This window comes from Triticum aestivum, chromosome 7B (assembly GCF_018294505.1).
Source record: "Triticum aestivum cultivar Chinese Spring chromosome 7B, IWGSC CS RefSeq v2.1, whole genome shotgun sequence".
Taxonomy (NCBI): domain Eukaryota; kingdom Viridiplantae; phylum Streptophyta; class Magnoliopsida; order Poales; family Poaceae; genus Triticum; species Triticum aestivum.
The window spans coordinates 615,862,101-615,877,924 of record NC_057813.1 but is presented as its reverse complement, the minus strand read 5'-3'; positions in this window follow the sequence as shown (position 1 = coordinate 615,877,924).

The following is a 15,824-nucleotide window of genomic DNA, read 5'->3' as shown; positions in this document are numbered from 1 at the left end:
GAAGCAACCAGCAGGGGTGGAAGTACGGCTGGCTGCTGAAGTGACCAGCAGGGGCGTGGGCGACAAGTAGGGGCGGGGGCGGCCGAAGCAAGGATAGGCTCGCCGAGCATGGGGGACTCGCTACCGCCGAGCATGGGGGACTCGCCGCCGCCGCAAGCAGACCTCACCCACGTATGCACTCATCTCCTCCCCCCCTCTCCTCTCCCTCTCTCCTCTCTGTTGATGTCATTGATTTGATGTAGATCTGTTAGGAGAATCTCCACACACACACACACACACACACACTAATTTGATGTAGGTTTGTTGCAATCTTGGAAAAATCTCTTGGAAATGGCATTGATGAATTTGCTAGAAATTGTGAAGAGAATTTCTGTTGATGAAATTTTTAGGAGAATTGCTGTTGATGAAATTGTTAAGAATTCTTTTTTAATTTAGTCAATTCATAGTGGTAAATTATGTTGTCAGCTATCAATAGAACAGAGCTCTCTGTTCTATTTTGTCCAAGAGTAAATTGCGTTGATGAAATTGATGTTGTTCTTTCCCTGAAACAGGATCCTGAAAGTGCTGTTGCTCTTTGTTCTAAATTCCTGATTTGTTTTGTCCATGAGTAAATAATGAATGCTGAGTAAATAGGATGCTGATCCATTTGACTGATTCATGCCATGAGTAAATATTGAATGCTGATTTATTTTGTCCACCAAGTTGGACCAAAGTAGTGAGAAATTGGAAATAGTTGAATGTTGTGGTTAGGCAGTTAGCATATAAAGTTGGGTGCCATTACTTCCATCCATTTTCATTAATTAATGTTGATGCACTTAGGTTGATTTGCTAAGTTGCAACAATTTGTTGTCTTTGGCAGATGGACAGAAGCTGGATTAGAAAAGGAGTTAGAAAGTTTTCGAAAGAACATATGAAAGGAGTTGATGATTTAATGGCATTTGTTTGGGCAAATTTTGCCAACGATGCTCACATTCTTTGCCCATGCTGCGAATGCCTCAACCGTTCAAGAATGGCTCAAGGAAGAGTGGAAGATCATCTGCTTCTTAATGGGATGTCCAACACATATGATAGATGGATATATCATGGAGAACCTTTAGACAGACAACCTCAACATTTTGAAGCTGATACAAAGGACCCTCATATGATGGGTGATGTTGATGCTGGCATTGATTTCATGGAAAAGGTTTTGCGAGATAATGCTGTTTTGGAGGAAGAGGATGGGCATGAAGATGATAGGATTCCTGACCTATTGAAGGATTTGTATGATACTGAAGATAGTGCTGATGGACAGAAGTTGTTGTTTGCAGAGGTGTTAGAGGAGGCAAAGCGCGCAGCTCATGAAGGGGGTAAATTTTCAAGATTTACCTTCACGGTGAAGTTACTCCACATCAAGTCTTTCTACCAGATTAGCAATGCCACATTCAACGCAATACTCCGTCTTTTGAGCTTGCAATTCCCTAATAGTTGTGTTCCCAGATCTTATGATGAAGCATTGAGCATAATCCACAGGCTGGGGTTAGGTTATGTGTCAATACATGTGTTCCCAAATAATCGTGTCTTGTATCGGAAGGATTTAGCAAATCATGACAACTGTCCAAAATGCAATGCCTCTAGGTGGAAAGATGCTGATGGGAAGAAGTCAATACCGGAGAAGGTACTGAGGCACTTTCCCTTGATACCAAGGCTGCAGCGGATGTTCATCTCGAAGAAATCATCGCGTGAGGTACAGTGGCACAAGCTGAAGTGGCAACCTATGCACAATGAGCTGAGCCATCCAGCGGACGGAGAGGCATGGAAAGAGTTTGACCATATACATTTAGATTTTGCTGCAGTTCCAAGGAACATAAAACTTGGCATTGCCACAGATGGGTATAATACGTTTGGGAACATGAGCACGTCTTATAGCATGTGGCCAGTTTTTGTGGTGCCGTACAACCTGCCACCATGGGCATATGCATGGATCAGTCCAACTTCATGATGTCATTGCTTATCCCGGGTCCAGAGTCTCCAGGAAAGGATTTTGATGTCTTTATGGAGCCCCTCATAGAAGAACTGCTCCAGCTCTGGACTGGTGTACCTACATATGATGCCTTGAGTCCGAAAGAAAAGTTCAATCTACGTGCTGCAATCATATGGTCCATCCATGATCCCGGCTCTTCACACTCTGTATGGGAGGACCACAGCGGGTCATCAGGCTTGTGTCCATTGTGACAAAGACCCTTGCTCAAAGAGAATAAGGAGCAAGATCTGCTATATTGGGTACCACCGCTTTCTTCCCCGAAACCATCGCTGGCAAAGAAGCAAAGATTTTAATGGTGAGAATGAAACCCGTGATAAGCCAGCTGAATTCACTAAAGAAGAGCTGGAGCAGCAACTTGAAAAGGTGAAAGATGTGAGACCAGGAAAGCTGGCGAAGAAAAGAAAGCGTGAGGAAGGTCAATGTTGGGACCGAAGGTCTTGTTTGTGGGACATGCAATACTGGGATGATATGAAATTAAGGCATAATCTCGATGTAATGCATATTGAGAAAAAACATATGTGAGAATCTGCTAGGGACGTTTCTAAACATTAAAGGGAAGACAAAGGACACGGTAAGTTCTAGGCTTGATTTGGAGGACATGGGCATAAGAGAAGATTTATTTTAAATGCCACGAGCATGGTATACAATGAGTAAAGAACAAAAGCTTACATTCTGTGAATTCCTAAGAGCGGTGAAATTTCCAGATGGTTATGCTGCTAACCTAGCAAAGTGTGTTACTTCTGATGGATTCAAGCTTTCAGTACTGAAAACCCATGATTGTCACATCCTCCTCCAAAGGATTTTACCAGCAGGCAATCATGTACAAGGATATATATGAAGCGGTTGCTAAGCTGGGAAATTTCTTTAGAGAACTGTGCTGCAAAACACTCAAGTTAACTGTCCTTGAAAGACTTGAAAAAGAAATCCCAATTATTCTTTGCAAGCTCGAGAAGATTTTCCCTCCAGCTTTCTTCATCGTGATGGTCCATTTGGCGGTGCACTTACCAAAAGAGGCAATGCTTAGAGGCCCTGTGCAATACAGTTGGATGTACCCAATCGAAAGAAGGCTACTTACTTGTAAGCATTATGTGCAAAACACGGCAAGACCTGAAGGTTCTATTGCTGAAGCATATGCCGTTGACGAGTGCTTGACTTTTTGTTCTAGATACTTTGGCAATGTGGAAACAAGATGGAACCGGCCGGGGAGAAATAGAGAGCGGTCTGATTCGCAAAGTAGTGATGTCTCTGTTTTCAACCATGGTGTGAACTTTCTTGGAGCCTCACAATACTTGGAGGCTGGTGAAGAGTATGACAAGATGGTTTGGTATGTGCTCAGCAATTGCGCCGAGGTTCTACCATATATCGTGTACGTTATATCTTGTGCACTCATTTTTTTTTGCTTGGGTTGGCACCAGCCTAATGTTTTAATTCACATGTTTTGTTGGCATTGCAGGAAATGCAAGGAAGAGTTAAATCGGGAAGAAAGCAATATCCATGTTGATAAAAGGGTTGCCAAGGGGTTTGCTAAGTGGTTTAAGAATCATGTGAGATCTTTAGCCACATGTTTTATGTTTCCTGTGTTATTCACCAATTGTTAAATACCATTGTTTGCTAAATGGTTTATTTGTGTAGATTGGAAAGTTGCATGAGGAGAAGAAGGTCAGTGATGATCTATTTGCTTTGGCATGCTTACCGGATAAGCGAGTGAGAGTGTATTCAGCATGCATTGCTGCGGTGTCCGGTACCACACCGTTGACCGCGAGGAAAAAAGGAAGACACATAATAGTGCAATCTTCACTTGGGGGTCACATGATCGTGAGATCATTGACTTCTATGGTCAGTGGGAAGCATCGTAGAGTTGCAGTAGAACTCTAGTGGAGGCATCCATCGCTCGGTTGTCTTATTTCGCTGTGACTGGTTTGAGCTTGGTAGAAAGAAGAAGAGAGACTCTTTTGTCAAATATGACACTACTAGAAAAAGGGCTATAGATGATATGGACACTAATGGCGCACCAGATATGTGGTGCGCCACTACTATATACTAATGGCGCACCATGTGTTGGTGCGCCATTAGTGTCCAAATACTAATGGCGCACCACATCCACGGTGCGCCACTAGTAACAAATTTTTTTTTTTCAAAACTAGTAATGGTGCACCCGGGGATAGTGCGTCATTACTAGTTAAACTAGTAATGGCGCACCACATCCATGGTGCGCCTTTTTCATTTTTTTTTCAAAACTAGTAATGGTGCACCAGGAGATAGTGCGCCATTACTAGTTAAACTAGTAATGGCGCACCACATCCACGTGCGCCACTAGTAATTTTTTTTTCAATTTTTTTTATTTTTTTTCAAAACTAGTAATGGCGCACCATGTGTGTGGTGCGCCATTACTAGTTGAACTAGTAATGGTGCACCACTCCCACGGTGCGCCATTACTAACTTGGCCCAAAAATTCCACCGAATGCACCCCCCTGGACCGCCTTTTCAGTTTTTAAAAAATAAAATAAAATGATGGAAATGTCAAAAAAATAAAAGAAAATAAGTTTACCATGTGATATGTGGTCTAGTTGTTGGGAAAATTTACAAATATGAATTTTGACTTTATTTGCAAAATCTCTCTGGAATTTGTAAAATGGGCATAACTTTTGCATACGAACTCGGATTAAAAAGTTTTTTATATGAAAAATCATCTACTCGAAAAGTTACATTCGAATTTAACTGGGGAAACCCTGTTAAACATTTTCAAAATCCTCAAAAACCTAACAGAAAAAAAGTTACGGGGCTTTCAAGATCTAGAGGCAAAAAAATTCAAAAGATTTCAAACTTACTAGTAGTGCACCACTAGTAATAGAAAAAAAAATTGGTTTTTAATTATTTTTTTGGATTTTTTTTTTAAAAAGTGATACATAATATGACCGGGAAGTTTGAAATATTTTTCAAAATTTCATCATACTCATGAACATGAACAAAGTCCTAGACATCAACAAGGTTTAATAGGATTGATATGATAGATATATCAACAAGTGCCTGTTAAGTGAGGTGGTGCTGGAGTTGGATAGAACTGCGAAGTTAAGCATGCTCGAGCTAGAGTAGTGTAAGGATGGGTGACCTTCTGTGAAGTTTGACCACTTAGTGCAATTTGACTTGAGATTAAGCATATTGACCCGAGATTAAGCCATAGTGACCTGAGATTAAGAAAAAAACGAAAAAAATATTGATTTTTTTAAAAAAAGGATTTCTGAAAAAATGTTTGAAAAAAAATTGTTAGTAATGGCGCACTTCTATGTGGTGCGCCATTACTAAGTCAGATAGTAATGGCGCACCATGGGCTATACTAATGGCGTGGTGCTAGTGGCGCACATGTAGTGCACCATTAGTAGGCAAAACAGGTGCACCACTAGCAGGCCTTTTCCTAGTAGTGTGATGGCCACTTCAAAAGCATCAACACTGCAAGGTGCTGGTATAAGAGTGATCCCTTTATTCTAACAACACAAGGAACAATGGTGTTTTATCTGCCAGACACTCTTTTGCACGGAAAATGGCAAGTTGTGCAAAACTTTGAGCACAGACATTTGTGTAGTGTGACTGAAACTGAAGTGGAAAAGGGTCCCGGTGATGGTGGACTAACATACCAGGATGATGACTCTACAGAAGTTCCGTTGCAAGCTGATGATGACTCTATGGAAAGCAGAGTGCGAAGGGACCGGGAACGTGTGATCGTTGGTGCTGCAACAGTTGAAGGCATCAAGAAAAGAAGAAAGGTGGTAGCGGATGGACATGAGAGCGAGGATGAGGAAAACCGGACTGATCATACTATGCTGCAATATTGTAGTGATGATGAGGAAAACAGGAGTGGGCATAGAGTTCCTTGTTTTCATATCGACGACGATGAGTAGTGAATGGACATGAAGGCCAATACTATTACTTCATGTTCTTTGTTTTGGTATCTATGGGACTGGTGACCTGATGTGATCAATCTTCTCTCTAGATAGAAAAATGCTTGAAGATTCCAGGAGCAACATGATGTGATCCTGATGGTTGTAGCAAAATGATGATCCTGATGGCTGTAGCAATAGTGATGTAGTTATCCTGATTCACAGTGCTTTAAGATTTCAGCAGCAAAATGTAGTTTTTGTAGCTGTTATGCTTGCTGTTTTGAACTGAATTGAGATGTTATGTTTCATACAAGTTTTGTAGCTGTAGATGGCATGGAGCTGATGGCAAAATGAAGTTTTGTACTTATGGAGATTCAAATTTTGGTGATCTACAAGCTGTGTTCTGATGGCATGGAGTTGTTGTGCTCAGAATGTTGTCAAAATGTTGTCAAAATGTTGTCTTGTAATGCAAAAGATTGCAAAATGATCATACAGAAGATTTTTTGAACATCTTTAGTTCAAGTTTTGATGATCATTTAGTTCAAGTTTTGGTCAGATCATACAGAATGTTGTCTAGTAGTTTTTGTGATCATTTAGTAGTTTTTTTGAACTGAAGATGCTATTTTAACTGAATTTTGCTTCAACTGAACCCATTTCATTGTGAGCAAAAAATATGCGCCAGCGGGGACTCGAACCCACGACCGTGCGCCTGTTTCAACATGTTTCTACCACTGGGCTAGGAAGAGACTACTGGTCTTCCACTCTATGCCAACCCTTTTAAATATATCAAACTAGTCAAGTATCAAGCACACACCTCATTAACAAGTGGGCCATTTTGCTATTGTACCCAAGCTACCAATAATATGCGCGCGGCCAAAGAATATGCGCGCGTGGGGGCTCGAACCCATGACCTGGCGCTTATTTCACTGTGTTTCGACCACTGGGCTAGGAAGAGGCTATTGGTTTTGTAATCTATGCCCACCCTTTTCAATATATCAAACCAGTCACGTAGCAAACACAGAACTCGCTGATAAGTGGACCCGCTCCCTCTCTTTTCCCCACTTCCCCTCACCACTCGACCCGCTCCTCCTCTCCATCGACGGCGCCGCCCAATGCCGACGGCTCCTTCCTCTCCCACCGCCGGCCTCCCCACCGCTGCCGGCTCCTTCCTCTCCCACCGTTGCCGACTCCTTCCTCTCCCACTGCCACCGACTCCTTCCTCTCTCTCCCGAGGTATGAATCCATCCTCTCTCTCTCTCTCCTTCTTGGTTGGATTAGTTTTCTGCTACTGGTTAGATTAGGGTTCTTGCCATCGCCTAGATTGGACTAGATTAGATAGGGATTGGATTAGATTAGGGTTTGATTTGGTTAGGGTTTGATTGGGACTGCATTAGATTAGATTAGGGTTGGATTAGATTAGGGTTGGATTAGATTAGGGTTTGATTAGTGGGAATTGATTCAGTTAAGGATTATGCTGTCAAGTATGCTTTGTGCCTTTTGACAAGAGTGGGAAGTATGCTGTCAAAGATTATTCAATTAAGGATTATTCAGTTAAGGGTTCTTGTCAAGTATTCGGTTAAGGATTCAGTTAAAGAATTAGATAAGTACAGATGTATGAGACACTTGGTATGAGCTGTAGAATGTTTTGTGCCATTTGATATGCAGCAAGTATGAGCATTATGAGGCAGTGAGACACTAGTGTGTTCTAATTTGTTTTTCTTTTTGTAATGTTTTACCCGAGTGGCTAAGCACTGCTATGTAGGTGTACAAATACAATGTGATCATGATAAGCACTGCTATGTTGGTGCTTATGTTTTGATGTGTACAAATACAATTCTATCTAGGTGTTTGCACTGCTAAGATTTTCTTGGTCTCTTGTTTTTTCTGTTTTGATGTTATATTCATAGAAGTTTGCATATGTGTGCATCATGTAATGTGATCATGCTAGCTCAAAAGGTTGAGAAAGGCCAGTGTCAGAAATAATCATAATCTCTTGATGATGCATGAAGTATTTCCTGCTATAATTTTCTTCAGTCACACTGTTGTTTTGCTGTGCTTGATAAACCTGAGACTTCTTTCTATTGTAATATTGAAACTGTTGTTTTGTTGTACACTATTGGTCCATTTATAATAGATATGGTTCTGGTCAATTTATAGTAGATATGGTTCTGGTCAATTTATATTGTTGTGTTCTGGTCAATTTATAGTAGATTTTAGTGTTGTTGCTGTTGGTGGTCACCTGATGATGTTGTTGTTGTTGTGTTAGTTTACTATGCTATTGATGTTGATGTGCTTGTTTATAGTAGGAGAAAATTGAGGCCATTGCCATTTATAGTAGTATTCCAAATTGAGGCCATGGCAAACACATGTAGTAATTATTCTACTGTTTTGAAGTGCTTGTTTCTGTCTAGTACCGTTGTTTAATTTACAATTCTGCTTTTCAGAGAAGTGAGATGGCTGGCTTGGAAGGTTTCGAGTTCTTCAAGATCGTGATTGAGAAATCTTGCAGTAGGCAGGTATATTTATCATCACTCTGCTGTCTAGTACTTGATTGCCACAATTAACCACTACTTGACCCTCGCTGCACAGGTTGTCTGACAAGTTTGCGAAGATGCTCGCCGGCTGTGAGCCCCACAAAGTGAAGTTGCGGGAGGCCGATAGCGGGCTGAAAGTGCAACTATCCCTAGGTGGTTTTGGTAATTCATAACAACATATAGCTCATTGAGCTAATACTATTCCAAGACAAATATTTCAGGAAAGGTCAATGAATGGCATGGCATGGATGATGAAATTGGATCCCTCAAAATATTAAGGAGAAAAGGATTGGCTCAAGCTCAAAAGCTCAAGACTCTACATTTTATATCTTAGTGATCCAAGATCACTTTGAGTCTATAGGAAAAGCCAATACTATCAAGGAGGGATGAGGTGTTGCTTGATGAGTTTCTTGCTTCAAGTGCTTAGTGATATGCTCCAAAAACCCTCAACTACTTTCTCATATCCACATATGACCTAAACCCAAAGTCAAACTCGGCCCCACCAATTCATTCTATCCGGCGCCACCGAGTTCAGATGTCATAGCCACTGCAACAAACCCTAGGCAAATCGCTCTCACCGATAGGGATCTCGGTCTCACCGAGATGGGATTGTAATCTCTCTGTTTTCCTTTGTAACGTTTCGGTCTAACCGTAGTGAGAGATTGGTCCCACCGAGATTGCAATGTAAACTCTCTGTTTCCTTTTTGTAACATTTCGGTCTCACCGAAATGAGCGAATCGGTCCCACCGAGTTTACCTGACCAACTCTCTTGTTAGCAAATTACCAAAATCGGTCTCACCGAGTTTGTGTAATCGGTCTCACCGAGATTACGTTATGCCCTAGCCCTAACCATATCGGTCCTACCGAAGTGCATGTCAGTCCCACCGAAATCACTAACGGTCACTTGGTTTACTAAATCGGTCCGACCGAGTTTTTTGATTCGGTCCCACCGAGATTGGTAAATTGTGTGTAACGGTTAGATCTTGTGTGGAGGCTATATATACCCCTCCACCTCCTCTTCATTCGTGGAGAGAGCCATCAGAACAAACCTACACTTCCAACTTACCATTTCTGAGAGAGATTTACCTACTCATGTGTTGAGGCCAAGATATTCCATTCGTACCATATGAATCTTGATCTCTAGCCTTCCCCAAGTTGCTTTCCACTCAAATCTTCTTTCCACCAGATCCAAATCCTATGAGAGAGAGTTGAGTGTTGGGGAGACTATCATTTGAAGCACAAGAGCAAGAAGTTCATCATCAACGCACCATTTGTTACTTCTTGGAGAGTGGTGTCTCCTAGATTGGCTAGGTGTCACTTGGGAGCCTCTGACAAGATTGTGGAGTTGAACCAAGGAGTTTGTAAGGGCAAGGAGATCGCCTACTTTGTGAAGATCTACCGCTAGTGAGGCAAGTCCTTCATGGGCGACGCCATGGTGGGATAGACAATGTTGCTTCTTAATGGACCCTTCTTGGGTGGAGCCCTCCGTGGACTCGCGCAACCGTTACCCTTCGTGGGTTGAAGTCTCCGTCAACGTGGATGTACGATAGCACCACCTATCAGAACCACGACAAAAACATCCGTGTCTCCAATTGCGTTTGAATTCTCCAAACCCTTCCCTTTACTTTCTTGCAAGTTGCATGCTTTAATTTCCGCTGCTCATATACTCTTTGCATGTTTGCTTGAATTGTGTGAAGATTGCTTGACTTGTGCTAGGTTTGCTAAAATCTACCAAAGACTAAAATTGGGAAAAGGTTAATTTTTAATTGGTCAAGTAGTCTAATCACACCCCTCTAGACATACTTCAAGGTCCTACCAGTGGTATCAGAGCTTTGGTCTCCATTTGCTTTGATTTCCATAGCTTTTTGTGGTCATAGCCTTGGTTTCACAACCTATGAGAGTATGGCGTCTAGCGAGGGAAATTATCACCGTAGAGGTCCTTACTTTGATGGCACTAATTTTGCTAGTTGGAAGCATAAGATGAAAATGCATATTCTCGGACACAACCCCGCCGTTTGGGCTATTGTGTGTATTGGCTTGCAAGGTGAATTCTTTGATGGGAGGGAACCAAACCGTGAAGCTAGTGCGAATGAATTCAAGATGCTGTAGTACAACACTCAAGCTTGTGATATCCTCTTCAACGGATTGTGCCCCAAAGAATTCAACAAAATCAATCGTCTTGAGAATGCAAAGGAAATTTGGGATACTTTGATTGATATGCATGAAGGTACCGACTCCGTCAACGAATCCAAGTTGGATGTGCTCCAAAGTCAGCTTGACAAGTTCAAAATGAAGGATGGTGAAGGTGTCGCTGAAATGTACTCTAGGCTTGCTCTTATCACAAGTGAGATTGCAGGCTTAGGAAGTGAAGAGATGACCGAAAGATTCATCATCAAGAAGATCCAAAGAGCATTGGATGAAAAATATGATACCGTGTGCACATTGATCCAAATGATGCCCAACTACAAGAATCTCAAGCCAACAGAGGTCATTGGAAGAGTTGTTGCTCATGAGATGTGGCTCAAGGATAAAGAGGAACTTCACAACAAGTCTAGTGGTGCTTACAAAGCCTCATGTGAAGCCCCTACATCATCAAGTGAGAAACAAACCTTTGATGAAGAATTGAGCTTAATGGTGAAGAACTTCAACAAATTCTACAAGAGTAGAAGCAAAGAAAGAAGCTCCAAGTCAAGGTCTTACAATGATAAAAGATCTTCCAGTCGAGAGCGCAATTGCTACAATTGTAGGAGACCCGGACACTATTCCAATGAGTGTATGGCACCCTACAAAAGTAGAGAAGGTTCTCCTAAGAGAAGAAGTAGAAGAGAAGAATCACCGCCAAGAGAGAGAAGGAGTAGAGATGATCGTTATGAATGAAGAACATCCCAGAGAAGCAAGGATTCGGAAAGGAAGGACAAGTCATCAAAGAGCTACACAAAACGAAGACATCAAGCTCATGTTGGTGAATGGGTATCCGGTTCCGACTCTGAACATCACTCCGAGAGAAGCTATCACTCCGACTCCGAACATACTCAAGATGAAGGTGTTGCCGGTCTAGCACTTGTGTCGACCAACTCCTACAACATATTTGATTCACCAAATGAAGGAATTGGAAGATGCTTCATGGCTAAAGGCCCTAAGGTAACTCACCCCGAGTATGTTGATTTCAATAGTGATGAAGATGACTTGTTAGGTGATGATGATTTACTTATTGACAACTCTAGTGATGAATACTATGATGAAACATCAATTAATCATGCTAAACAAGATAAAACCAATGACAATTATAAGGAGAAGATTGAGCTTCTAACTAAAGAACTAAACACTCTTAAGTTAGCTCATGAAACTATCTTAGGGGATCATCGAGAACTTTTGAGGACTCATGAGAAGTTACGCTTTGAAAAGCTCAATCTTGAGCAAGAGCATGAGTTCTTAAAAGCAATCAATGATGATCTTCGCAAGAAAAGTTCTTCTTACATTGCCAAGCGTTTACTCTTATCTACTTACATGCCTCAAGTCAAGTCTAGTAACAAGAACAAGAAGGATTCTTCCTCTAGTAGTAACAATAATCATGCTAAATCCAATATTGTTGCTTCTAGTAGTTCTCTTGATTCCACTAATGATTCTCTTAGCCAAGTTACACTTGAGCAAGAAAATAGCTTATTGAAGGGAATTATAGAGAAAGGTGTATACAAGAGCCTTGCCGGGAGTAAGCAATTCGAGGAAATTGTACGCAAGCAAGGAAGGCACCGGAAGAATCAAGGTGTTGATTTTGAACGACAGTTCAATGCCAATGGAGTTGAGTGGGAAGAAGATCAATACCCCAAGACAAAGTTTGTTCCTCAACAACAGAAGTATGATCCCACTTCCTTCAAGGGAACACAAGCTCAAGATGATCTTCCACCACAAGACCACAAGAACAAAGGCAAGGACAAGCATCAAGAGGAGATAGATGCATTTGAAGAAGCTCCTAAGGCCTTGGTCAAGTGGGTTCCCAAGACTACGCCAAGTTCTACTTCATCAAGCATAACTACAACTCCAAGGATTCCCATCAAGATGATGTGGATCCCGAAGAAGAAGAACTAGAGAGTTCTTGAGGGTGACTCCACCAACATTCTTCACTCATATCATTATGGCAAGGACAAGTGCAATCAACTTCCACATCTTGCACTAGTTCAAGGAGTCACAAACCCTCATGTTGGTAAGGCAAGGGACAAGGTAAGCTAATGCTTTCATGGACATCATATTATGTGTGCATCACTCTATGTCTATGGATATACTTGTTTGTTCCTTATGGGACTAACTCGTGTATGTATTGAAAGTGCAACTCACTCCAAAGGATTGCTCCAAATGATTTGCATCAACAATGAGCATCCACATCTTCAACACCTACATGAAGTCGTCATCGACAAAACCCAGGGTTAGTTCATCCCTCTAAGGGGGGATCTCACATCTAGGGGGAGCTTAACTTTAAGAATTGAGTCAAAGCAACTCTAATGATGTGAACACATCAATGCACTATGTAAAAGTGGTAACCTCACTTGAGCTTAAACGATGAGTATGACCTATGATCCAATGTTCTCATTTGACTCCTAAGTCAATATACTCATATATAGATGACCCAGTCATGGCCAATTGTTTGACAGATGCTAGAATTGGATGTGCATGTTTTGCCACATATTTCATTTGCCATTTTGATGTGTGAGCATGTTGGTTGCATATTTAACTCATTCGAGGACATCCACTTGTTGCTTTGATTGTTTGGTTTCTTTTTCTTTTGCCAAGTGGATGAACAAGAATGCCTAAGAACCTTCTCTAGCTATCTATGCTTTTCTTGTCTCAAACTCTATTCATGCTACATCACAAAATTTGATCAAGTCAGATTCGAACCACTCTGTGTGAGTAGCACTCGGAGTCCCCGATTCGTCATGGACTTAAACTTCCAAAACTTCTGTGTGTGTTTCCGTCTTACCGAGTCTTCCATTTTGGTCATACCGAGATCACTAAGTCGATCTAGGTTTTCAATCTCGGTGCAACCGATTTGAACTTTTCGGTCTCACCGAGTTGCTGTAACTGTCAACAGTTATGCATCTCGGTGCCACCGAGTTGTTCCACTCGGTCACACCGACATGGTCGGGCTATATATACACACGGGCAAAATTTGGAAAAATTTCTCCGAACCACTTCGCCCGTGCATAGCTCGCTCTGCCTCCTAGGTCTCCGGCTCATCGACTTCGTCGCCAGCCGCCTCTTGTCGCTGGTCTCCGCCGCCGTCAATGGAATTCATCCCCGCCATTGCCGCCATAGCGAGTTCATCGCCAAAATAGGGTATGGACTCGATCACAGTGCTATCCCCATCCAATTCCTAGCACATTGTGTTCATTAAGATTCTTACCACGATTGAAACACCTCTATCCAGTCAAAACAATCTCTAGAATAGATGCGATTTGAAAATTTAGGGTTAGGTTTCCGCCGAAACCATCTCGGACCCACCGAGTTGAAAAACTCAGTCCCACCGATTCGGCTAACGCCATTGCACAAGTGACTCTCGGTCTGACCGAGAATTGCTAATAGGTGTGACTGATTTTAGAACTCAGTGAAACCCTAGCAGTCTCGGTGCCACCGAACTATGACTCGGTCTGACCGAGATCACTAGTTTAGGTTCCAAAAGCTGCTTCGGTATCATCGAGTTTGAAAATTGGTTGATCCAAAATGCTTTCTGTGGAAAACTAAAACTAAGTTTTTGAATCATTCTTTTGCAAAAAATCTCTACATTTCGTGATGCTCATCCATTCTATCTCATCTATAACTATTCACAGGGTCAGCAGTCAGTATTTTCAACATGTCAGACCAAAGTGACAGCCAGAACAGGGAAGAAGATCAGATTCACATGAGTGAGGGAACTAGTCCCTCAAGTTCATCAGATGATGGCAACAGAAGCACTCCTAGCAATTTTCCCAAAGCAGCCACAAGAGCCAGAAGGAAGAGAACCTCAGACTCAGAGTATGAGGACTATGTGGCAGCTGAAGATGAGGCTACTTCCAAGAAAGTGGTGCTCAAGAAAGAGTATGGCTCAGCAAAGACCACAAAGCCAGGACTTAATAGGAAGGTCCCTGCCAAGAGGACACCTATGCTGAAGGTCAAAGGATCAACACAAGAACCAGAGAAATCTGATCCGAAAGAGCCAGCTGCAGAAGGAAAGAAGAGAAAGGAAAGGGTCAGAAAGACCATGGCCAGAGTTGTTGGACAACCTTCCATGATGAAAGAGGAGGAAGAAGAAGAGGTTGTTGCACCAGCACCCAAGGCACTAAAGCTGATTAGTGATGCTATAAGGTCAGGGGATGCATCATCAAAGCCCAAAGAAGCACCCAAAGCTGCCTCCAAGGCTAGATCTACACCTAAGAGGAATACCAGGAGCATACCAGCTGCTGAGAAGAACAAGGCCCCAATGCCTGAAGTTGCTGCTGAGGAAGATGATGAAGGACAAGTCCTAAGGAAGCTCAACCCCAAGATTCCAGACCACAACAATGCTCATCCAGTGGCTGAGAATATGAAGCTCAGGAAAGATGCAGGGCTCAGGCAATGGAGATTGTCTGATCCATATGCAATCAGGAGAAGAACTACTATAGATTACAGGTTCCACACTAAGGAACATCAGGACTTATATGAGACTGTGTTGTTGGATAAGAAGCCCATAGTTTGTGACATGAGGTGGGTAGACTGGAAATTCATGAAGGAAAATGAGGATCACTACCCAGGAGTATATGACAGCTTTAAGGCTTGTGGAATTGATGAGTTTGTTGGACAGAAGTTCACAAACTGGAATGATGAGCTAGTTATGCAATTCTACTCCACAGCTCATTTTTATCCTGATGGCAGAATTGTCTAGATGTCCGAAGGTACAAGGTACCAATCAACTATTGAGGAATGGGCCAATCTGATAAATGCCCCAGAGGAGAAACAAGATGACTTGGATGTCTACTCCAAGAAGAAGAAGGATCACAATTCCATGTCCCATATGTACAAGGAGATCCCAGACAAGGCACTTCAGACTTTCAAGTTTGGATCTGTCCATTTTCTTCTGTCAGGGCTGCCTATGATCAACTGGATCCTTAGGCACACTCTTTTGCCCAAGTCGGGTGACCACAACATGATAAGAGGGCATTCAATTAATCTGCTACACATATTTGATGTGCCACAGAAATTCAAGGTCATGAGCCTCATAGTTGAGACTATCAAGAGGATAGCAGCAGACCAAAAGAGAAGTTGTGGGTATGCCCCACATATCCAGGATCTGATCAACTCAAATATGGGCACAGGCAAATATCTGTTGGATAAGGAACACTTTATTCTTTATCCATACTTTGAGGACAATCAAATTGTGATGAATGAGAA